This window comes from Microcebus murinus, chromosome 17 (assembly GCF_040939455.1).
Source record: "Microcebus murinus isolate Inina chromosome 17, M.murinus_Inina_mat1.0, whole genome shotgun sequence".
In the NCBI taxonomy this organism is placed as follows: Eukaryota; Metazoa; Chordata; class Mammalia; order Primates; family Cheirogaleidae; genus Microcebus; species Microcebus murinus.
In genome coordinates, this window is record NC_134120.1 from 46,484,555 (window position 1) to 46,508,558 (window position 24,004).

A 24,004-nucleotide genomic window follows, 5' to 3' on the forward strand; every position below is an offset into this window, starting at 1 on the left:
GATAGGGCTCTAACACTCTGCAGGCCTATTTAAGTGCAAGCATCTATTGTTGCAAACTTACTTTACAGCAGTTAAACAAATATAATAGTCACCAATTCAACCATTGTGCAGCTCAGACTTGACTAAAACTAGTAACTGAAGTTTGCTAATGACAAGGCACTGATTTTGAAGCCAGATAAAAACTCTGCAGATAAATTAGCCCAATGTTTACTTACAAAAAATAAAATTCTCAAAGCTATGGAACAGTGTATGTTTATTAGAAAGTGTTGTATACTACACTGTATGTAGATGGACATTCCCATTAAAAAACAATATTATACTTGTATAATATTGTGATTTTCTTTTTTATCTTAACAGTCACACAATACTTCTTACCTACAACATGGCTATCTGGGTGGGTGGGGAAGGATTATATATGTTAACCAAAAAAAAAAAAAAAATCAGGTGTGTCAAAGAAGAAAGTACTACTGACACTCTCTTAAAAATTTTTTTTTTTCAGGATGGGCACAATGGTTTCATGCCTGTAATTCCAGCACTTTGGGAAGCCAAGGCAGGAAGATAACTTAAGATCAAGAGGAGTTCAAGATCAGCCTGGACAATATAGCAAGACCCTGTCTCTACAAAAAAGAAAAGAAAAAAGAAAAATTCACTGGACATGGTGGCACATGCCTATAGTCCCAGCTATTCGGGAGACCGACGCAAGAGAATTGTTTGAGCCTAGGAGTTTGAGGCTGCAGTGAGCAATGATCATGCCACTGCACTCCAGCCTGGGCAACAGAGTGAGACCATTCCTAACAAAAAAAAAAAAAGAAAAGAAAAAAACTCTGACACTTTTTTCAGACTCATCATAGTAAAGTTTTTCAAAGAGAGATTTAGGTATGCCTCTGTGTTCTCACCTCCATCTGTGAAAGAAAACTGAAGGCCATTCCAGACTCGTTGTGAGTACCTGCTACTTCCTGGGGTGGGACTAACGAATCAGAGCAATAGAGGTCAATTTCAAGTGAAAGAGCAAAGCACACTGGGCAAAGGTCCAATCCACGGTCCAATCCAATGCAAGCCTGGCTCCACTTTGAAAGCAATCAATACAAAATGCAAACAGATCTAGAGATGTCTAAGCTGGGGTAAGAGCACACCCAGTATCAACAGCAGAGGTTACAGCATGCTCTGTGTTCTTTACAGATGCTGCCAAGAAAGGCACTTGAGCCCAGACACCAGGACACACTGACACCATCAGTTCTGTTTGCACCACAGTGACCTTGACTACTCAGTTCTGGACGCACCCTGTGAAAATATTTGTTTATCCTTCCAATGCCCAAACAGCGAGGCCAGCCCTTTAAGACCAGGACTCCCGCCTCTTGGCATGGTTAGAAGGACAGACTGCCACTGCCTGAGCCACTGTGGGGCTTCTTCTCCAGCTGGCCCAAAGCCAGGATCCACTTATTCTGCAATGAGTGGCTTGGTGACGGTTTTTCTTAAATTGCGAAGTTAAATTCAGGATGGATGACCCTTTTGAAGACTTAGGGAAAAAGAATTATATCCAGGATCAAGACCTAAGAAAATCCTTGTGGATAAGGGGGAATACTAAACATTCTGAACGTAGGATATACTCCAGAGTTTGAATATAGAGGAGCTAGAAATCAAGAGAGAGTGAGCTGGAAGCAAAAGTAACACAGGAGAGGGGGCTAGATGGGAAACGCATGCCGACATGCCGACAGGTGGACTCTGAAGTGTTCTCTCACCAGCACAGGATCAGAATCAACAGGATTGTGAGGGGTGGGTTTTTTTGTTTGGGTTTTATTTTTGGTGAGGGGACAACCAATCCTCATTGGCTTTGTTTGCTTATTATGCATCACACAGCATCTTGTTAAGGAAGATATCAATAAACACTTACTGACTGGTTATAATGGAACTTGAGCAATAGGCTGTTAGAGTTTCTCAAGGCCAGGTATATAAGACTCAGGAAGAGGACCGGCAAATCTTCCCGGACACTCTGGAAGTCCTTGAGATTAAGTTCAAGTTCAAAAGGAATATCTTCTTGTCTACATTTATCCTTGGAGTTAAGTCCTTCAAGAGAAAAACTCACCAGGGCTCACAAAAAACTCAGGGAAAAACATTTCATTCTTATGCTCTTCAGAAGTGTCTTTCTAAGACAAGGGTCAGCTATAATGTGATCCATGACAATATTTTGAAACTAACTGTGCTTACAGCACTGATTTTGGATTAAGACACACATTGACTGGATCCCCACTTCCCAAGGGGATTCAGTCCCTCTTTGCCTCAGTTAACACATCTGTAAAGTAGGGATAATAATAATGGTGCATACATTTCACAGGGTGGTCATAAAGATTAAATACAAATCCTGGTGCTTGGCAAACACTCATTACATAACAACTGATTATTATTCAATCTCTGTTCCCCTCTTTCCTCCTCATTCACTCAATCCTCTAAGTGGGCACATCCAGTTCTATTTCTGGGAGTTTATCTTGAGACACATACACACACATGCACATACACACAAGCACATATGATACAGCAGCCTTTGGTGCTGAGAAAGGCGCAGACCCAACAGATTGAGCCAAATGAAGCCCTCTGAGCAACTGAGAGAAAAGAATGAAGTTGTTAGGCAGAACAAGCAAAGAAGATCAGGGCAGGCCAGGTTGATATGAGGGCTGGAAACAGACAATTTCTCAGGACTCCATTTGAACGACTGCAGACCGTGTGCGCCTCATTCTGCTTCATATGGCTCAGCTTCCCTATCCCGCTTCCTGGTTGTCTGGGCACTGTTTTCAGGCTGAGGTTTTACTAGGATTCACAAAGCACATTCTGTACTTTCTTTAATCTCACTCAATTCAGTGAATATTTATTTTGTTCCTGTAGGTGCCAAGCGTTGAGACAGAGGCTGAGAATATGTATGTGAATAAGACTGTACCATCCAGAAGTTCATGGCTCAGACAATTCCATACAGTGTAATTAGGGCTCTCACAGAGGAACATACATAGTGCTCAAAAATCCTGGGCATGAGGGTGGCACAGAGTCAAGACTTCCAAGATGAGCAGGAGTTCACACGACAGAGAAAGGGTGAGGTTGAAAACATTCCGTGTTAAGGAACAGAGGGGCAAAAGAAGTCTGTGTCACTTTCTGAGTATGTCTGAAAAGTTAGGCTAGAGAGTGGAGTTAGGTTAAGAAAGGCAACAGGGTTTTTCTTCTCTTCTCCTCCTCTCCTCCCCTCTCCCTCTCCTCTCCTCTTCCCTCCCCTCCCCTCTCCTCTTTCTTTCCTCCCCTCTCCTCTTTCCTCTCCTTTCCTCTCCCTTCCTCTCCCTTCCTCTCCCTTCCTCTCCTTTCCTTCCTTCCTTCCTTCCTTCCTTCCTTCCTTCCTTCCTTCCTTCCTTCCTTCCTTCCTTCCTTCCTTCCTTCCTTCCTTCCTTCCTTCCTTCCTTCCTTCCTTCCCAAATTAAAGGGGAGTCCTTGAAAATTGTAGGCAATAGAGCAAAGAGTGACATGAGCAAATTTGTTTTTCAAAAAGATAATTAATGGGACCAAATGGAAGACACTCTGGAGTGGGAACAGAATAAAGAACAGTCAAAAAAGAGAGAGCCTGTCTAAGGAATGACTAAAGTGTTCTAGACAAGAGACAGTGAGACTAGCAAAGACAGTGGAAATGAGATGCCATTTATTTGAGACTTACATGGGATGCTGAATCGACAGCGTTTAGTGACCCCCTCCTCCAGATGTGGGAGGTGAGCAGGGATGAGGAAGTCTGGGATAACTGGGAAGTTTCTAGTTTGAACACTTCAGTAAATGTCATGCCATTAATTTGGAGGGGGCAGGTAGTAAAGGAAGTGTTGCCCTGTGTGTCTGTGTGAAGTTGTAGGGCCTCTTGTTTGCCCTGTATTACCAACACCTGGACTCCCCAGGAGGGAATCTACGGATAGATTGGAACCTTAGGAAAGTAACATTTCCCAATTTGTTTTTAAGAATAAGCTATTCTCTTACTTCTGCTTCTTTCCCAAAGGAATCCTACGACACCCACTATTAATTCTAATTTCTAAAGTTGCCCCAGAAATTCAAAGTTTCATGGTTTATTTTATAAACTGAATGGCTCAATGGACTTTGTGGCTAGACCAGTCTTTAAGTCTGAGACAGCCAAGTGGTGAAAAAAAAAAAAAGGGCAGACATCTACCAAAAGGGATGCCAAATGGGAAAGGAGAGCAAGTTTAGAGAAACAGGAAGGAACAACAGGCTGGCTAATACCTCTATTTCACTACTCAGGAAGTTTCTAAAAGGAAAGAACTTCTTTTATGATGAGTTTCAAAATATAAAGGTCCAGGTAAAAGAGAACTTTTTAGAAAGTAGTAGCAGTCTCATTCTCATGTTATTGTTTTACATGTATCTAGTATATCAGATTAAAAGGTGATTTGTATTAACAATAAAGTGTTACAAATATAAACAAAATTCATATGACATCTTAATGAAAAGCAACTTGGTTTATTTACTAAACTACATGATTACTCATCACATTCACTTTTATAAAAAGAATATAAAATTACTACTGAGAGTGAGGGAGGGTTGTGGACAAGATGCTTGGAGCTCAAGCAGCCAGCTATCCTGGTCCATGGGCATCTGTGGGAACAGGATAGAGCCAAAGATAGAAAAGGTCTCTGGGTCTCTGACAGCTTGAGTCACCATCTCAGGCCTAGATTGTCTCCCTAAGGACCTTCGTAAAAGTGAGAGGGAAATAAATTCTATTTTATTTAAGACAGGATGTCTTAGCTCTTTGTTCACATTGCCAAACCTAATCCTGACAAAAGTCAACTTCTTTTAACGTTTTTCCTATATTATCTTAATTTAGTTTTTGCATACATGTGTGCAATTTCTCTCACAAAAAAACGTATCATATTGTACACTGCTCTTTTCATTTATCAAAATATGGTATTTTCCTATGCTAAAAAAAATGAGACAATCTTTGAGACTTTCTTAGAATTCTACAATATGAATGTACTGTCATTTATATAACAAATTCCCTGTCTGGGGACATCTTAGTAAGCAATTTTACTCATTATTAGACTTCCTCAATTTATTATAATTTCTAGCCAACATCAGGGACAGAAGTCATATAGCTGTACCTTCACAACAAGCCAGCATGATAAATATTCTTTGTCATACAGTATTGGGTAGTCTGGCTACTATTTTATTCAATTTAATTTCTGTTGGATTTAAGCATAGAAGAGAGGTAACAAGAAGGAATCTAGCAGACATTTGGTTATTTGCTCATCAAAGACGGAGAATAATAGATAATGCTGCCAACATGTATAAACTTATTATAACTAACATTTTAGCAAAAGGCTTCAGACTAGAAAGTTTACTCCCACAAAAACACTATTGTTCTCTGGCAACTTCCCTAGCCTAATTGGACAGAAATAGATAAGACTTAGTAGGATTTCTCTACTAAAGAGAATTTGTTGTCATTAGGCAGCTCAAAAACTATAAAATTATGTCTATACTTGACATAAAACAAGAAAAAGATTAATAAAACAAACGCTTATTTTATTTAAAACCTTTCTGAAATTCCAGTGAGTGTCCTGACAGCAATGAAGTCAGTCCTGTGCATTAAGTTACCAGAATTTACAACTACATCATTATGGAACAGCAACTGAGGACTGTGACTCTAGAACCCAGTAAGGATCCTCATATGCAGCAATTAACTTGTGCCCATATGGTCTCCTTCTAGAGCAGAAAACTATTCTCTTTAGAAACATTTTTAATAATAAGGATTAAAACAAAAATTGTTTTCTGATTGATTTTGAAAGAAACAAAAATTTCCAGTTACCTAGAATTTCCTGTTATTTTATCACATGAATATTGCCTTTAATATTTAATCAAGATTTATCTTTTCCCCAAGAGCCAAATGACACCATAGAAATAGGGATACATCTACACTCAACCTCCTACAAACTCAGCTTTTATTCTTATCCAGAATGACAGGATAATAAAGTGCCTCTTCAGTTAGTTTTAGTAAACATGAATTGGACATCTATGTATACTAAGCATGTATAGACATTTCATTAAATATTATTAGTTAAGAAGCATAAGTAAGTACATGCTCAAATTTTCTAACAACTCAAATACTGTAACAAGTTTTCTCTCTACGAGTCACTGACCCAGAATTCTCAACTACTGGAAACAATGTCTAAAAGTAGGCAAATGAGTATAGAAACAGACACAACAGACAACAAACACAAAGTTCACATTCCAAAGGTATTTGCACTTCAATCAAGGGGCGCCATCAGGCACTATCCCAAACTTACTTATTCTCATTTTAGACAGAGTTTGAAGAAATTTGCTTATATGTCCCCTAGCTTTTGGCAGATCAAAAGGAGTGGCATGCTAGAGCAAAGACAATGACTATATATATATATACATATATGTGTGTGTGTGTGTGTGTGTAAAGTTTCTAATTTGACCAGAATGAAGATAGAAAAATAATTTTTTAAAAGCAAAAATAACTTAAAATATATAATGATCTGGAACCATTCAGCTTAGCGGTACATGACTCTCTAGTCTACAGCCCAGCCCAAAACTAAGCTGCTAAATATAACCTAAATAATTAAGATAAAAATATACTTATTAAGCAATTAATAGCCTATAATAATGTTTTTTTTTAATTTTTTTTTATTTTGGCATATTATGGGGGTACAGATTTTAAGGTTTCAATAAATGCCCATTTCCCCCCCCCCAAAAGTCTGAGTCTCCATCATGACCATCCCCCAGATGGTGCACATCTCACTCATTGTGTATGTATATACCCGCCCCTATAATAATGTTTTAAAACATTTCTATAAAATCATTACTTTTTAAAATCTGAGTGTTTAAGAGAATAAGTTCTAAAGATCCTTTGCAGCTTAGAAATTCTATACATTCATGATTATGATTCTCTGGAAAAATTAGGAACTCTTTATTCCCCAATGATATGGGCTATATGTATTTCTCTTAAAAACATTTTAGGCCGGGCGCGGTGGCTCACACCTGTAATCCTAGCACTCTGGGAGGCCGAGGCGGGCGGATTGCTCAAGGTCAGGAGTTCAAAACCAGCCTGAGCGAGACCCCGTCTCTACCATAAAAATAGAAAGAAATTAATTGGCCAACTAATATATATATATAAAAAAAAATCAGCCGGGCATGGTGGCTTGTGTCTGTAGTCCCAGCTACTCAGGAGGCTGAGGCAGGAGGATCGCTTGAGCCCAGGAGTTTGAGGTTGCTGTGAGCTAGGCTGACGCCACGGCACTCACTCTAGCCTAGGCAAGAAAGCGAGACTCTGTCTCAAAAAAAAACAAAAAAACAAAACAAAACAAAAAAAACATTTTAAACTAATATTTTAGTAGGCAGTATATACCCATGGTATATATGTGCATATATACACATACACATAAACACCATAAAAAATTACTCTTCTCCCACTCAATACCTCTCCCTAGGGACAACCACTATAACCAGTTTTATTTGTCTGAGGGAAGACAAAATAGAACTATAATATAAATATGTGTGTATATATGTATGTATGTATGTCTTAAAACAAATGGTAGTATGCTACAAACACTCTTCTGTTTTTTTACATTTTTCACTTTATAATAGATCTAGGAGATTTTTACATATCAGAATATAGTGTCGACTTTGTTTTTATGATTGTTTAATATTCCACAATTGATTTAACCAGTTTACTATTGAGTATCCAATCTTTGGCTATTACCAAGAATGCTGCAATGATTAACTTACATACACAACCATTTCAAATGTGTACTTCAGTAGGATAAATTCCTACAAGTGAAACCGCTGGGTATGTGTATCTAAAATCTTGACAGATATTGCTAAGTTACTCTCTACGAAAATTATATTAATTTATACACCCACTCTGTGGTCCCCAGTTCCTGAGCCATGGACGGGTATGAGTCAGTGGCCTGTTAGGGACCAGGCCACAGAGCTCCGCCACCCCCCACCCCTATCCGTGGAAAAATTGTCTTCTATGAAACTTAGGAACAGAGTGGGGGGGCGGGGGGAAGGGTGGGGCAGGGCTCACAGCAGGAGGTGAGCAGTGGGCCAGCGAGCGAAGAAATTTCATTTACAGCAGACGCTCCCCGACGCTGGCATCACTACCTGGGGTCCGCTTCACCCCTGCCTGTCCGTGTAAAATTTGTCTTCCACGAAACTGGTCCCTGGTGGCAAAAAGGTTGGGGACTGATGCTCCCACCAACAATGTATGAGAGCACCTGTTTCATGATACCTTTACCCCATGCAATATTATTATAACATCTAGAAATTTGATTTTTTTTTTTCTTTTAGAGATGGGGCCTTGCTATGTTGTCCAGGCTGGAGTGCAGTGGCTATTCACAGGCACAATCAGGGCACACTGCAGCCTCTAACTCCTGGGCTCAGGTGAACCTCCCACCTCAGCCTCCCAAGTAGCTGGGACTACAGATGCACACCAATATACCAGCTTAGAACTTTGATGATTTAATTGAACAAAAACAGTGGCTCACTGAAGTTTTAATTTGCATTCCTCTTGAGTGAGGTTAAGTATCGTCTCAAGTCAAAGAGCCATTTATAGCCTTTCTATGAAATGTCTATTAATATTCTTTACCCATTTTTCCATTTTTTATTATAGAAGCACTCTTCATACATTAAGAGAATTAGCCCTTTGTGATATGAGTTATAAGTATTATTCCAGCTCATTATTCATCTTCCAACTTTAAGTTATATTGTTATACAGTTATTTATTTCTATGTACTGAACTTGTCAATCTTTTATTTTCAAACTTAAAAAGTTCATCCTAACTTAGATTAAGAAAAAAATCCCATGTTTACTATAATTTTATACTTAAATATTTAATTAATTTGTTATTTGTTTTGGTATAAAATATGGAACATGGATCTAATTTTATTTTTTTCCAGATTGCATCCAATTAACTTAAGCCTACTTACCGAATAATGCATTTTTCTCCTTCTGATCTGAAAGGTCTTCTTCATTTCATGCTAAATTCCAGTGTGTATTTGGGTCTATTATAATGAGTTTAATGTTATATTTATCATAGTTTTAGATGTTTTATTATAATATCTGACAGGGATTGTCTTTCATACCACTACTGTTCTTATTCAGAATTTTTCTAGAATTTCCTGCTTAATTTTACATGCAAACTTTAGAATCAGCTTTTCTGGTCCATTTCATTTTTATTGAGATCTCATTAAATTTATAGATTTAGGAAAAATTTATGTATTTTGCCAGTTAGGAGATTCTTATCCAAGAACACAGATTAGCCTTCCTCTGTGGTCCTAAGTCACATTGTATAGTGTTCTTCACCTAGATCAGAGTTTCACAACCTAAGCACTATTGATACTAGACAATCAAAAATGTCTCTAGTGTGAAATATTCCTTAGGAGGCAAAACCATCCCTAGTTGAGAATCACTAATCTAGATAATGCATACTTTTGTTTAATACCGGGTGTTCTGCTGTTTGGACTTTTTTCCTTTCCTTGTTAAATTAAATGGGATCTTTTCCCCTAGTATGTCTTCTAGCTAGTTGTTTGTATATATTATTTTTACATTTAAATTATATATCCAGCCACTTTTTGAAATGTCTTATTGTTTTTGTTTAGAATAGCTTTCCAGTTGATTCTCATGAGGTTTTTTTTTGTTTGTTTTGTTTTGTTTTGAGACAAGATCTCGCTCTGTTGCCCTGGCTAGAGTGCAGTGGGACCATCATAGCTCACAGCAACCTCAAACTCCTGGACTCGAGTGATTCTCCTGCCTCAGCCTCGCCTGTGGAGGGAAAGATGGGGTGTCTCGCTCTTGCTCAGGCTGGTCTTGAACTCCTGACCTCAAGTGATCCTCCAGTGCTAGGATTATAGGCGAGCCACTGTGCCCGGCCACTTTATTCTTATAATATTCATAATGGCTGTTACCTGATTAAACCCTGACCAATAAAGTGGGGACTCACACCCACATAAAGATCCATTTATTCATTTAACTTAAAACATATAAATTCATTGGCCAATCTGAATGAAGGACAGGAGCTTGTGATCTGGGTATGAGCCAGCTGTTTGAAGGTTCCTGTGAGGAACCACATCCATAATGTGTTGTCTATAATGTCCAGTTTCTGTCTGTTTAGAGTGAAATAAGAATTTAAATGTGCTTATTAAACAATAGAAGCTGAGAGTACTTCTAGATTTTTATGATTCTCCCTATCAACATCTTTTATAGAACTTTCACTACACCTATTTCAACAAGAACTGTTTTTGGCAACTCACCTTTATGAAGTCTTCCCAAATTGTTCAATCTCATTTTCACAGAAAAAATAACTATCTTTGTTTTATAATTTATATTTCATTGCTTGTTTAATGTCTAATTAACATGTACATTTACAATAACAACTGGCAAATACATGTTTAGAAACAAACATAAGTAACTCCTGGAAGGAGAAATGCTTGCGGTACTAGATTTTAGCCTGATAGCCATAATCATTCAGCTGTCACCTGGTGAGTACATTTGACATATGGGAGAGAGAGCCCTGGTTACTTCTACAAGGTCAAAGGAACTGTCATTATAATCTGAATCTGACCACATCCCACAAATTGTTTTTGGAATATATTTCTAACACTGGCATGATTATGTATGATTTACTTCCTCTTCATGAAGGTAGAAAACAGAATATGCATGAAAAAGTAAATGAATTTTTTACTTTTATACTTATTGGATCCACATTATTATTATTTTGAGTTTTCACAATTCAGATATTGTAAGGTAGACAAATAAAACCCAGTTATGACTGGGTGTTGACCCATTGATATAGGCCTTGTTGTCAAGGTCACACTGGTTCTTTGGAAGAATCTAGAGTAATTTTTAAGAGACACATAATTAAAAGAACTTAGAAAGGATAAAGTAGGGCCTTTAAGGTTAGTATGCTGTCAATGCCTATCTAGGGGAAAAAACAAAAGCAACTATAAGATACCCTGTGGACCGTGGGGTCTTCATCTGAATTTAAGGATTAGTACACTGTCACTTGCTGTTTTTATCCTTAACTTCCTTTTGTTGCTGTGGTGTGATCAAACAGATTTAGATTCTCTAGACATGTATTGAATATTTACTAAATACCACATTCTGAAATGGCTGTTTTCACAGTATCATCTCATTTAACCCTTATACCAATCCAGAGAGATATGACTTATCCCCATTTTTTGTCTGAGGAAACACATCAGCAGGGTTGGGGACTTAACCAAGGTTACCCAGATGTAAGCAGCAGAGCCTAAACTGAGTACAGGTTAGCTCAATGACTTTACTTCATAGCTGGGAGGAACATGAACAGATCATGCTTTTTAGTCACATGGAAGACATCTGATAAACTAATATTTGTTTACAATTACAAAATTATTATATAATGAATTTGCAATGTTTTTAACCATTATATAACTGTGGATAGGGATTTTTTTTTTAAGACAGGTCTTGCTATGCTGCTCAGGCTGGTCTCAATCAACTGGGCTTAAGTGATTCTTCTGCTTCAGCCTCCTTAGTGACAGGGACTACAGGTGTGTACCACCGACACCACACTTGGCTTGGATAGGGGGTTTTTATAAATGTATCAGAAAAGAAGATGCCTATTTCAATAAATTTACATCTAGTTGCTAAGAAAGAGTAATAACAGGTCAGTTGTTTTTTTTTAAAGTCATAGTAAAATAAATGATGGTAACATTACTGGCAGTATAACTTTGTATTTATATAGATATTTCTTTTCAACAACTTAAAACAATTTCTGGAAATACTGCCTACTGTCTTTTATAACAACCTAGTAGCAAGGAGGTGGTTTTCACTGCCAGGGAACATGGGAATCATTCTCGGAAAGTCACAAGAACACAAAAGCAGGTGGCTAAAATGGTAATAATAATCTCTGTGCCTGATGTTCTGCCCATTAATCCTAGCTTCATCCCTTCAGCAACCTTCAAAATGACACATGGCCATTTGGTAGAGATAAAAAGATCTGGGAGACAAATTTCAGCTGTAATCTTAAGAGTGTTCTAACCTAATATTGCACTTTTTCTGGTTTTCTATAATTTGAGCCAGACTCCTCTTCTACCACTTAGACAAAGGCTGGAACAAAAGGAAATTGCTCTTGCTTATGCCCTAGTTTTGCTGATATCTTAAATAACATTAGCATTAAACTGGCCGATTTGCTTTTTGCTTGTCACAAACATGTTTCCCTTGTTTACTGCAATAAGCAGACTATAGCTACGAACTCACTCTAGAGTAAAATTAATAGCTACATCCTCCACCCAGCCTCTAATTTGAAGAGATAATTGTTAGTGGCCTTTTATCCAGTTAACAAATATATCCAAGATCATGAGAACTCCAGTCACAGCCTCTGGGGAGTTCTGGGTTTAAATCTGGTTTGAGTTATTTTAACATACATGCATATACTTCACCTATTGGGGTGAAACTCTCACCAGACCCAGAAAAAATGAGTTGCCAATGGTTCCCTCAGCCACCAATCACCCCCATCTTAGTTATCCTTGTTATACTTATGTTTTGTTTGCTCTCTAGTTGATTACCATGTGTTTTATGTGTTATTTTTCTCATTAACTTAACATCTTGAGAGGCAGGGAACATCTCTTCTCACTCTTAGCTCACAAGTCGTAGAATGGAGATAGGAAAGCAACACTGATGGCCCATTATGTGCCAAGACGTCTTTATATGCAATTATAATGACTTCCCATAAACATCTTATGATGTAGCTATTATTATCTCCATTTTCCAAAACAGGATTTTTTCTTTTTAGTCTATTTTCGAATATCCCTTTAGGGAGCCCTTCTGCACATCTGCACTTCCCAGAGGACTCAGTGAGAGTGAAGGTGTGTGTTTGCAGGGGCTTCTCAATTCCTCGAGCTTCTGTACCACACGCCCCACTCACAACACACATGGGACACACCTCAGGGAACTAGGGAGGCTGTGGCATCAGGCCCAGGAGGAAGGAAGCAGGCTTTAGCCTACCTTTCTCACCTAACTATGCACCAACTGCCCCAGACACGCAGGAGGGACATTTTACTTGAACTGAGGGCTGCCTCAGTCTCTCCGGCACTGTCCTCTTCATCTCCCCGCTATTGAGTCCACAGTAGAGGTCAGAAGGATCTACTGGAAGTACATCACTGAGACTAAAAAAAGGAATTTGATGGCCCAGAGGGGTGGCTCATGCCTGTAATCCTGACCTCTGGGAGGCCAAGGCAGAAGCAGGAGGATTGTTGGAGGCCAGGAGTTTGAGACCAGCCTGAACCAGAGGGAAACCCCATCTCTACAAAAAATAGACAAAGTAGCTGGGCATGGTGGCTGAGGTTTTAGAATCACTTGAACCCAGGAGTTTGAGGTTGCATTGAGCTATGATGACACCACTGCACTCTAAACTGAGTGACAGAGCAAGACCCTGTCTCAGGAAAAAAAAAAAAAAAAGGAATTTGAAGTCCAAAGAAGTTGGAAGATTTCCCCAATGTTACACAGCTAGTAAATAGTCAGGATGAGATCCAAACCAAGATATGCTCTCTCTTCCCACTGTCCCACACTGCCTTCCTCTACACATTTTCAAAACATCCTTAATTTTAAGACGTTTACAATAAAAAGGCAATAAATGCTATTTTAAAGGTCAAAAAGAAGAGTAAAAAGCCTCCTTAAAACTATGATAAAGAAAAGCAATTACTCTAGGACTATGCTGCATTTATTAACACTCATAGCCAATAGTTTAGGAAGTGTTTAAGTTATTTTTTTTCTAATTATCAATACAAAATATGCTCACTATTAGAGATATGGCAAGTAAAGAAAATTAAATGTTAAATTATCTTTAAAAACTCACTCTAATCTCAGCACTCAGAGGCAGCTGCATTTAACATGTTGGCATGTTTCCTTTGAGTTCTGCTTTTTTCCTTCCACTTCTTTGTGTATGTAATTTTCCTTCACATGATTGAGATCAGTCTGCATATTTACTTCTAAGCCTCTTTCACATAAAATCACATTGAAAATGTTTCTCATGTTATTAAAACCTTTTGCTAACCATTGTAATGGGCAGTAGCACTCTTAAACTAAGCAAATGCTCCCTGGCCTTGGACCCTGTATTTTATAGCAACCCTTTTCTGGCCATTCTCTGGCTATATACCATGCCAGGAGATGAGGGGTCCACATAAAAAGGAGGATGTATCCATGTAGAGTTTGAGCTATCCTTCTAGAACATTCTCATCCTTCTCATTCTCATGGTATGGGGAATCCTGAAATATAACCAAAAGGCCATGCTTAGACCCTCCTTGGCAGGCCTATCCCCTGAAGGCAGACTGCACAGCACCGTGTACATCCAGGCCCAAGGTTGGGGAGCCAGGGGTCAGAGGGTATTGATGGATTTCGGATGTGAGGGCTGTGTAAGGCCCCTTTTGCTGCGGGGCTGAAACAGAGCCAGGAGGAGTAGGAGACCGACTGCTTGTCCCCAAGCCACCACATTCCAACATGGAATTCCAAAGAGTCTGAGAATTCTAAATTTAAAGCTGGTCTTCCAGGTCATCAAGAAGGTGTATGTGTCAAAGTAGGAGGGTGAAACATACGTTAGCAGGCTGTTAGCTTGATTTATAACTTTAAAATATTTAGACATATATTGTGTGGGCCTCCCTGTGTCATCTTGCCCTGGACTCCAAAACTGTTGGGGGGAGACTGGTAACAGATATATATTTTTTATGTGGATATATCATAATAGACCTAACCATTCTTCTCATGTGGAACATTTGAATGGTTCCTAAATTTTTATTTAAAATGATATAAGTTGAACATCTGTATATAAATATTTGCTTTCATCGCTGATGACTTCTTATGACATACTCTGAGAAGAAAAATTACTGAGCCAAAAGGTATAAACTCTTAACGACCAACATCTTTAATGGTTAGAGTTTAACAGGAGATCTCAATGAATGTAATTAATCCCTACCTCTCTACCCTCTACCTACATGCCAAATCCACTGACCTACATTAGCGGTTATAAGGCCCACGCCTATTGAAAGATTTTACATATGGTCATTTTGTTTTAAGATGGGAAACTGACTCACAAAGTATCTTTTGATACAAAGACTATTACATTTCAACCCCTAAAATGAAGAATGGGTAAACCATGGCCCTCCCACCAAATCCAGCCTGCAGCCTATTTTCATAAATGAAATTTTTCTGGAACACAGCCATGCTCATTCATTTTCATATTGTCTAGAGCTGCTTTCACACTCCAAGGGCAGAGCTGAGTAACTGCGACAGAGAACATACATTGCTGGCTTATAAAGCCTAAAATATTTACTATCTGGCCCTTTAGAGAAAAAGTTTACCAACCACTGGTCTAAAATTATCCACAAAATACAACCCATGAGATATAAAATTAGGAAATACTGAGTCATAAATCTTTAAGTCATAAATCTCCTTCTGCATTTCACAAATAAGATGCCCTGGCCTTGTTGTTTTGGTGTTCCTACTGACATCTTAAGCTGCCGTCATTTCCTCTTTAACAAACATTTATCTAGTGTCTACTACGTGTCAAGCAGACCTGTTGCAAGTGCAAGGGCTTATAGAAGAATAATTAGTCATTTTTCGCCCTGAGAAGTTTACTAGTTTTCCAAGTGTCTGTTTCCAAGCTTTCACAAAGCCAATGGGATCTTTCTAATCTTTCTAGACTATCCCCCATCACCTGTGAGATTCTAAGAATAGGTTGTGTAAAGAGCAAGTATTATAAAGAAACTGTGGCAAAGAATAGAAACACCTTTACTGTAGCAACTTGGTAATTAGGCTGCCTTGGTAAAAAATCACCATCAGCAGACTTAGGAAGAGAAGGCAAACAGGTGAGACAAACAATTACTATGTACCAAGTACTCCCTTCTGCAGAAATTCCCTTATTGTTTGTGCTGTAGCCAGTTAGAGAAAAGAATTGCCCATTTTTTGACACCAGGATAAGCAAGAAATTGGTAAATGGTTATTTTGTTTACTTAAAAAATTAAAATTCATGTTGAGGAAGAAAAAAGCCCATACAAACATAGTGAGTAAAGAGAAATAAAAGAAGTCATCACTATTTTTTTATTCTTCATAAAGACAGGGAAATAACAGAGTCATTTGGCTTTGGAGAGGACATAAACTTGAGCCAAGTATTTCAGAGGATTCTAAGAAACGTGGTTTAGATCCAAGTTTGAGTAAAGTGGGGTTTTTTTGTTGTTGTTTTTTTTTAGTTTTAGTGGAAAGATAAACATGGAGAGAAAGTATTTAAAACCCACATACTTTCTAACTTTGTGTTGGCATGATTAGTCTGTTATGAAATTACATCAGAAAACTACAAACCAAAACCAAATGTCTTGTATGCTGTGTTTTAGATCACTGCCGCTATGGCTATCTCAGAGCACAGGGGTAGAAGAGCGGAGTCTTGTATCAGTGGATTTGCACTCCTCTGCCTCTGATTAGCTGGGCAACCTTGTGTAAGTTTCCTCACCTCTCAGAGCCTCATCTTCTGCAAAATGTTGATAATACCACTTACTTTGCTGGGCTGTCTCAAGGATTAAATGAGGTAACATGAGTTAGCTCGTAACAGTTATTGGCATTTAGTAAGGACTGAATAAAATACATTTTTGTTGTCTTCATAACATACAATACATGGTAAAGCCCCCAAAATGGATTTTTCAGAGTTGGTGGAGGAGACAGTTGCCTCCATGGTTTCATTTGGCAATTACCTTCCTGGCTCCTATTTTTCTTTCACAGTCATTAAAATTCTACTACCGGAGATATTTTCTTTTGGCTATTGAAATTCTCTGGCACTGAGAGTGGCAAGCAAAACTGCATGTACCTCTGCATGCTTGACATCTTAACATACTATAACTGAACCCTTTGTGGGGTTAGGTGGTATCTAGCACAGCATAATATCTTTAGAAGAAAGTTCCCATGTTAAACAGCACATGTGCCTAGAGGAGGGAAAGATATATTGAGTAGGGAGGTGGATGGGTGACACTTTGGGCATAATTTATCATTTTTCAGAGGATTATCTCCAGTAGCCCATTTGTGGAAATATGTTCATTTGTGAAGTGGAGTACCTATATGAAAAAGGAGAGGTCAGTCCTGCCTGCTGATGCCAGTTCAAAACCATTAGAATGACTTGTTCTGACCTACTTAGAATAAACAAACCTCCATGCAAGTATTAACTATATTGCTTGACTCTGTTATAAAAACATCATTCTCAAAATATCTCCAAAGTATTCACCAAGGATTTTATCATTTTGTTTATTTTGCTCTTGAGAGAGAAGTTAAAGATAACTAACTAATGCTTGCAATGATAATTGGCTTCTTTCAAAGTGTCTTGATTCAAATGTACGTAGTCCTTGCCTGGCCAAGAAAATTAATTATTGTCTTTCTGTCCTTCACCAAGTGTAAGAGCAGTTTATCTCAACTTCTCCTCTATCACCCCCTCCACTCCTCATACACATTACTTCTGTATTAACCACTTTATGGATATTGTTTTCTCAAAGGTTGACAATATAAGCTCTCTACTCACCAAACCCAAAGGCCTTATGTTCAAAGGCTTCATTCTTTACAACCATGGGTCTCTAAGGAGGTGTGTACTGTGCAAGACAATACTTGAGGTACAGAAAAAAAACCTTAAATTCTTGCTCATGTTTTTAATTTCAACCTTAAATTTTTTTTTTTTTCTTGAGACAGAGTCTCGCTTTGTTGCCCAGGCTAGAGTGCCATGGCATCAGCCTAGCTCAAAGCAACCTCAATCTCCTGGGCTCAAGCAATCCTGCTGCCTCAGCCTCCCAAGTAGCTGGGATTAAAGGCATGCACCACCATGCCCTGCTAATTTTTTCTATATATATTAGTTGGCCAATTAATGTCTTTCTATTTATAGTAGAGACAGGGTCTCACTCTTGCTCAGGCTGGTTTTGAACTCCTGACCTCGAGCAATCCACCCGCCTCAGCCTCCCAGAGTGCTAGGATTACAGGTGTGAGCCACCACGCCCGGCCTCAACCTAAAATTTTTTATTTTGTATATTTTTTATAATGTGTTTAGCATATCGAGACAGTAGGGGAAATGATTACTCAAACCCTTACTAATAGTATGTGAAATCAATAAAATTTTGTGACCCCTTTTCTATATAGCAGTAGTTCTCAAATTGTGGTATACAGACTCAGGTGAGCATCTAAGATTCTTTCAGGATATCTGTGAAGTCAAAACTGTTATCATAATAATACTAAGATGCAATTCATCTTTTCCACTCATTCTCTCCTAAGTATACTTTTCCAGAGGCTATACGACATATCATATTGAACACAGAAGCAGAGATGAGAAGCGAGCTATATTTCTATTAAGCAGACATTAAAAGGGACTTGCAAAAAATATAAAATAATGTTGCCCTTGTCATTATATTTCTTATTTTAGAAAAGATTATTTCTATTATATCTCATAATATAGAAATATATCTATTATTTCTATTATTATCTCATTATATTTCTTATTTTTCCTAAAAATGTGTTAATGTTAACATGTAGTGAATGATTATTTTTATTTTTAAATGAAATAAATCTTTTTAAATACTAGTTATAAATATTACCATGGTAAATATCAATAGATTACCCAGTGGAGTGTTGGAGCTGGCTTGCCTCAGTTTGCAAGAAAGCTATTCATAGCTTGAGATAGGTAGGTTGGAGTTGATACAATGGAAATCAGAAAACACCACAAATCAGAAGTTTTGTTTTGGAGAATTGGTTTACAAGCACACCACTGGATATAATTCACTTAACAAAAGTTCCTTGGGATCCTCCATAATTTTTAAGAATGTAAAGTGTTCCTAAGACCAAAAAATTTGCGAACCTCGGCTCTGCAGCATTTAACACTGTTAACTGCTACATTCTCCATATTCCATCCACGCCCCTACAGGCTCTTCATGCCCCAGCTCTGCCTGTCCCTGGGATGGCTCACACAGCACAACTCAGAAACCTCTTCCACTCGCCTCATACTCATTCTTCACTTCTTCTCTTTCCCTATAAACTAAAAGAACACTGGTCCTCCTGAATTTAGTCTCTGAAACTCCTCTCTGTTAAAATATAGTGCTTCTCAAAGTACATCTGAATCACTTGGGGGTGCTTATTAAAAATGAATATTCCCAGGAGAACTGTATCACCCCAAACCTACTGAAGGTGCAAGTCTTTGGGAGAGGTAGTGTGGTCAACTTTTTAATATCAAGTAGTGACTCTTATGATGATCTTAAGTTTGAGAAGCCTCTAATCCTCTCCCCTTTGGGGATCTCACCCATTTGTACATCCTTAAATACCTCTTCTTTGTTTCTTTGTTTCTAGCCTCTTCCTCCAGCCCCTCTCTCATCATGTTACCTTTTTCTACTTCCACATTTCTTCATCCACCTTCCTCATTACTTAATCCACCATAATCTCTTCCCTTCATATCCATTGCTTTTAGTTCACTAACTTAAGCTTTTCTCCTCCAGACCTGTTTATCCAATTCTCTGTTCATTCTGAAATAATACAGTCATGTGTTGCATAGCAATGTTCTACTCAACAGCAGACTGCATATATGAATGTGGCCCTATAAGAGCATAAGAGTGTATTTTTACTGTATCTTTTCTATGATTAGATGTGTGTAGATACAGAAATACTTATCACTGTGTTACAGCTGCCTGAACTACTCAGTACAGCAACATGCTGTACAGGTTTGCAACCTAGGGGCAGTAGGCTATGCCACATAGCCTAGGTGTGTCACAGGTTATACCAGCTAGATTTGTGTAAGTTCACTCTAAGATGCTTATGCAATGACTAAATCACCTAACAACACATTTCTCAGAACATATCCCCATCCTTAAGTGATGTATGACTATATATAGTTTCATCTTTCAACATAAGATACTAGGTGGCTTTCTGGGCCCTGCCTCATATAAACTTCCTGACCACAAGCCCCCTCCAAACCTTCTATCTTCTAAATACCATGGAGTATAAAAAGTTGAATTTATGGAAGTAGAGAGAGTGGTAGTTACCAGGTAGTAGGAATGGGGTGAGGGGAAGATTGAGGAGAAGTTGGTCAAAGGATACAAAATTGCAGTTAAACAGGAGGAATAAATTCAAGAGACCTATCATACAATGTGATGACTATAGTTAATAGCAATGCATTGTATTTGTGAAAATTGCTAAGAGAGTAGATTTTAAGTGTTCTCAGCATAAAAATGGTAAGTATGGGAGGTAAGGAAGGCTCTTGTTAATTAGTTTGATTTAGCCATTTTACAATGTATACATATTTCAAAACAACACATTGAACATGATATACACAATTTTTAATTTGTCAATTAAAAAAATAAATTTTTTTAAAAAGCTCAGGTAAATGAATAGCAGTTTTTAAATATGGCTAAAGATTCTCTGCTTTTTATTCTGATGACGGGTAAGGTCTATGTATTGCCCCACTGATTTATGGCAGGCTTGTAATGACTTAACCTAATAAAATATGGTAGAAGTGACACAATATGACTTCAGTGGCTAGATCATAGAAGGCCATGTGGCTTCTACGTTATTCCTAGGTACACTTACTCTTAAAGCCCTGTCCCACCATGTAAGAAGTCCAAACAAGCTTCATGTTGTGAGGGAGCCCAAGCCACACTGACAGCTATATTTGAACCTGGCCTTTAAGCCATCCCTAAGAGAGAACTCTAGATCATTTCAGTTCCCCAAGCTGAGGTCCCAGATATTACATGGCAGACACAAAGTCATCACTGCTCTGTGTAGTCTGAATTTCTAACCCAGAATCTGAGGGTAATAAAATGGCTGTTGTTTACAAAAACAAAAACCTCCTGTCTTCTCCATAGGAGACCACCCTGCCTTCAGTCTCACAGCTTCTGAAAGACACACTACCCTTGCAGCTTCCTCTAAATTCTCTCACCAATCCTCCCGTCTCTCAGGTACCAGCCTTTTCTGCCAATCATTTGTAAAGCAAGGTATCTGGACAGGTACCATGGTCCAGATTTGTACTGTCTAGTATGGTAGCTTCTAGCCATAGTGTGGCTGTTTAAACAAAAATTAAATTAAAAGTTCAGCTCCTCAGTTGCACTAGCCACATTTCAAGTGCTCCCTCACCACTCGTAACTGCTGTAGAGAACACTTCCATCATCACAGAAAGTTCTAATCTGAGCAGATTAAAGTCTACATTAGGGTTTCTCAACCTTAGAACTGTTAACATTTTGGGCTGGGTAAGTCTTCAAAGTGGAGGGGGAGGGCTGTCTTGTGCATTGTAGGGTGTTTAACAGCATCCCTGTCCTCTACCCACTGGATACCAGTAGCACTCCCCCCGTGTGACAACTGAAAATGTCTCCAGACACTGCCAGACCCTGATTTAGATGAAACCATACAACTATAGATTGTGTTTTGCTCACTCACAGAGAAGGGGCAAGATGAGTTACAAAAGAAGAGAGGAAAGAGAGACTTGAAGCCGGTTATAAGATACAGAGTAAGGAAAAGAAGCCAGAGAGTAAAAGGTTTATCACAACTTTTATTTTTTCATAACAGGCCCTAGTCATTCAGTAAGGTGCAGCAGATTTCATTCTGGCTGCCCCTTCAGCCTTTAGATGACGCAAATGGGGTCATGCTGAGATACACTGCTCCCGTTCCACCCCCACACCTGTCAGGGAGAGTTTGGGCTGTAGCGTAGATTGATGATGTCTACTGTTGAGAATGTGAAGTGCAAGGCTGCCAAAACATCCTCACATCGTGATGCTAAAGATGAACAGGAGGCCTTACCCACTGGGCTGGTCCACTCACACACATTGCTCCCCCTAGCACAGAACAGGGAGTGTCAGATCCGTCTTGACCTGCCTGATACTATCAACATATCTTCTGACTCCAGTAGCTCTTCTGGGTTAGCAGGTATTGAAAGCAGCATAAGGAAAGTCACTACAGCCTGAGGTTCTAGAGGATACAACTCCACTATACAAAGCAGGTTTTCCTAAAATGTAGCCAACAGCCCTAAGAGCTATCTTACAGTGAAGAAACTTTTTAAAGACAATTGCTCAGATAGATCTATTTCACCACAGGCCCCTTCTTATGAACTATATCCACAGCATATGTTTTACCCAATGGTAACACAAAGAAAAGAAGACTTGTCCTCAACTGAAATCTTCCATCTGCCCAGAAGGGTTTCCTTGACACCCTGCAAGATTCCCATCCAAAGAGACGACAGCACAAAAGAGGTCCTGTTAAGAGCGCAGGAAATGGTCACACTTGAGACTTACAGAGGTCACTGTATAGAACTAAGAGTTAGAGACTAAGAACAGAACAGGCCAAGCCCAGGCATCAGGCACAACTAGACAGGCTGATGATTTTCTGCTTTCTTATCAAGCTCTTAAGCCAGGAGGCTACTGAAGCCTAATGAGGGTCTACAGCACCCTGGGCTGTAAGGACAGAGAAATCAGGCTGACACCTCCCTCCGTGGTCCAGAGCTACAAAAATCACTGACAGAAGTTCATAAATTGGGCATTAGAGAGGTTTCCTAACTGATGATATGACCGAACAAAATAAATCACAGGGTGAAAGACACCTGCAGGCTCAAGCAAGGCACTGTGTGGTGCTAATGCTCTAAAGATGAATAAGGCAAAGCCCTTGCCCTCCATGTGCTCCCAATCAGCTTCTTATGGGCCAGTGATGAGGATGACAATGATAGTGGTGATGATATTCTTAGCCATTGTTTAATCCTGAAAAATATGTGAGGCTACAGTGGAGGGACTTTATTCCTGCCTGGTTCAGGACTGTGAATTATAATTATCTGAACACCTAGACTGATCTGTAAATACAGAGGTAATTTATAATGGCAGGGACCAAACAGTGCTAGACTTTGTATTTGCCTGAGATACATACTCCACATCTGGTCTACAATGAACTATTCAATATCATTATTCAATGAACATTGATGGAATACTGAGTAAGGTAAAGGAGAAGCTGTCTGTCTCACATGATAAATCCCCAAGAAGGCAGTGACTCTTTGTTTTGTGACTACTCCATCGACTCTATTAAGGTGGGTCCCGAAAATAAGACCTACCCATAAAGTAAGCCCTAGCAGGATTTCTAAGCATTTGAGCAATATAAGCCCTACCCCGAAAATAAGACCTAGTGATGGGTGTGGCTACGCAGTGTGTCTGCACAACCCATGCATTTCATCACAGAGCAGTAAAGAAGATGAGCAGTCCTTCTCATCTGCCCCATCGTGACAGCTACTATCCCAGAGGTGACTGGAAAGGTGCGGGCAGCCCCACCAATAAGGTCAGCTCCCCCTGTCAGGTCCCGGCCATCCTGTGCATGCTGCAAGCTGAGGCTTTGAGGGGAAAATAACACATCCCCTGAGAATAAGCCCTAGGATGTCTTCTTGAGGAAAAATAAATATAAGACCCTGTCTTATTTGGGGGGAAAGATAGTATATAGTAGGTACTTAGTCAAAGATAATTGATAGTATCCATAATCTAAGAAACAGTAAGAGTCATTTGTATGACTCAGACAAGATCCCAATAGGAAACTGATGGCAATGGCATCAGTTAGGATATTTTGTGGAAATGTATTTGAAAGGGACAATTTGCAATTGACATGGTGTAGGGGTACTACAAGGGATACTGCTATAATCAGGCATCAGCAACAAGGAAAACTGTTACCATTCATGGGGGAAAAGAGATGCGAAGGAGGATTGATCGCAGGAACCCAAAAGGAGAAAGTTTCATAGCGAAGAACCACGACCTTAGGTTGAGGGGCACAAGCAGCCCAAGGCAACCCCACGAGGAGGGAGCAGAAGAGTAATTAGCCTGACTTCACTCTTCCTAGCCCTGGGTTGCGCATTGCTGTAGTCCTCACAGACAGCCTCCTGGCTAGGGAGAGCCGCAGCTGACAAGGGCGGAGGGGCAGTCAGAAGGGGCAAAGGAAGGTATCTTTAACAAGAGGCGATTGCCATTGC

The 24,004-nt window shown here is 39.1% G+C and overlaps 1 protein-coding gene and 1 non-coding gene across 5 annotated transcripts in view; both read right to left on the minus strand.

The window, feature by feature from the left end:
- Positions 1-24,004, minus strand: part of GREB1L (GREB1 like retinoic acid receptor coactivator) — a 257,646-nt gene that overhangs the window by 167,769 nt on the left and 65,873 nt on the right. The window lies entirely within an intron of this gene.
- Positions 13,103-13,187, minus strand: LOC142861783 (small nucleolar RNA SNORD62). Its single transcript, XR_012912933.1, has one exon. It is a non-coding gene; the product is annotated as a small nucleolar RNA SNORD62 (small nucleolar RNA).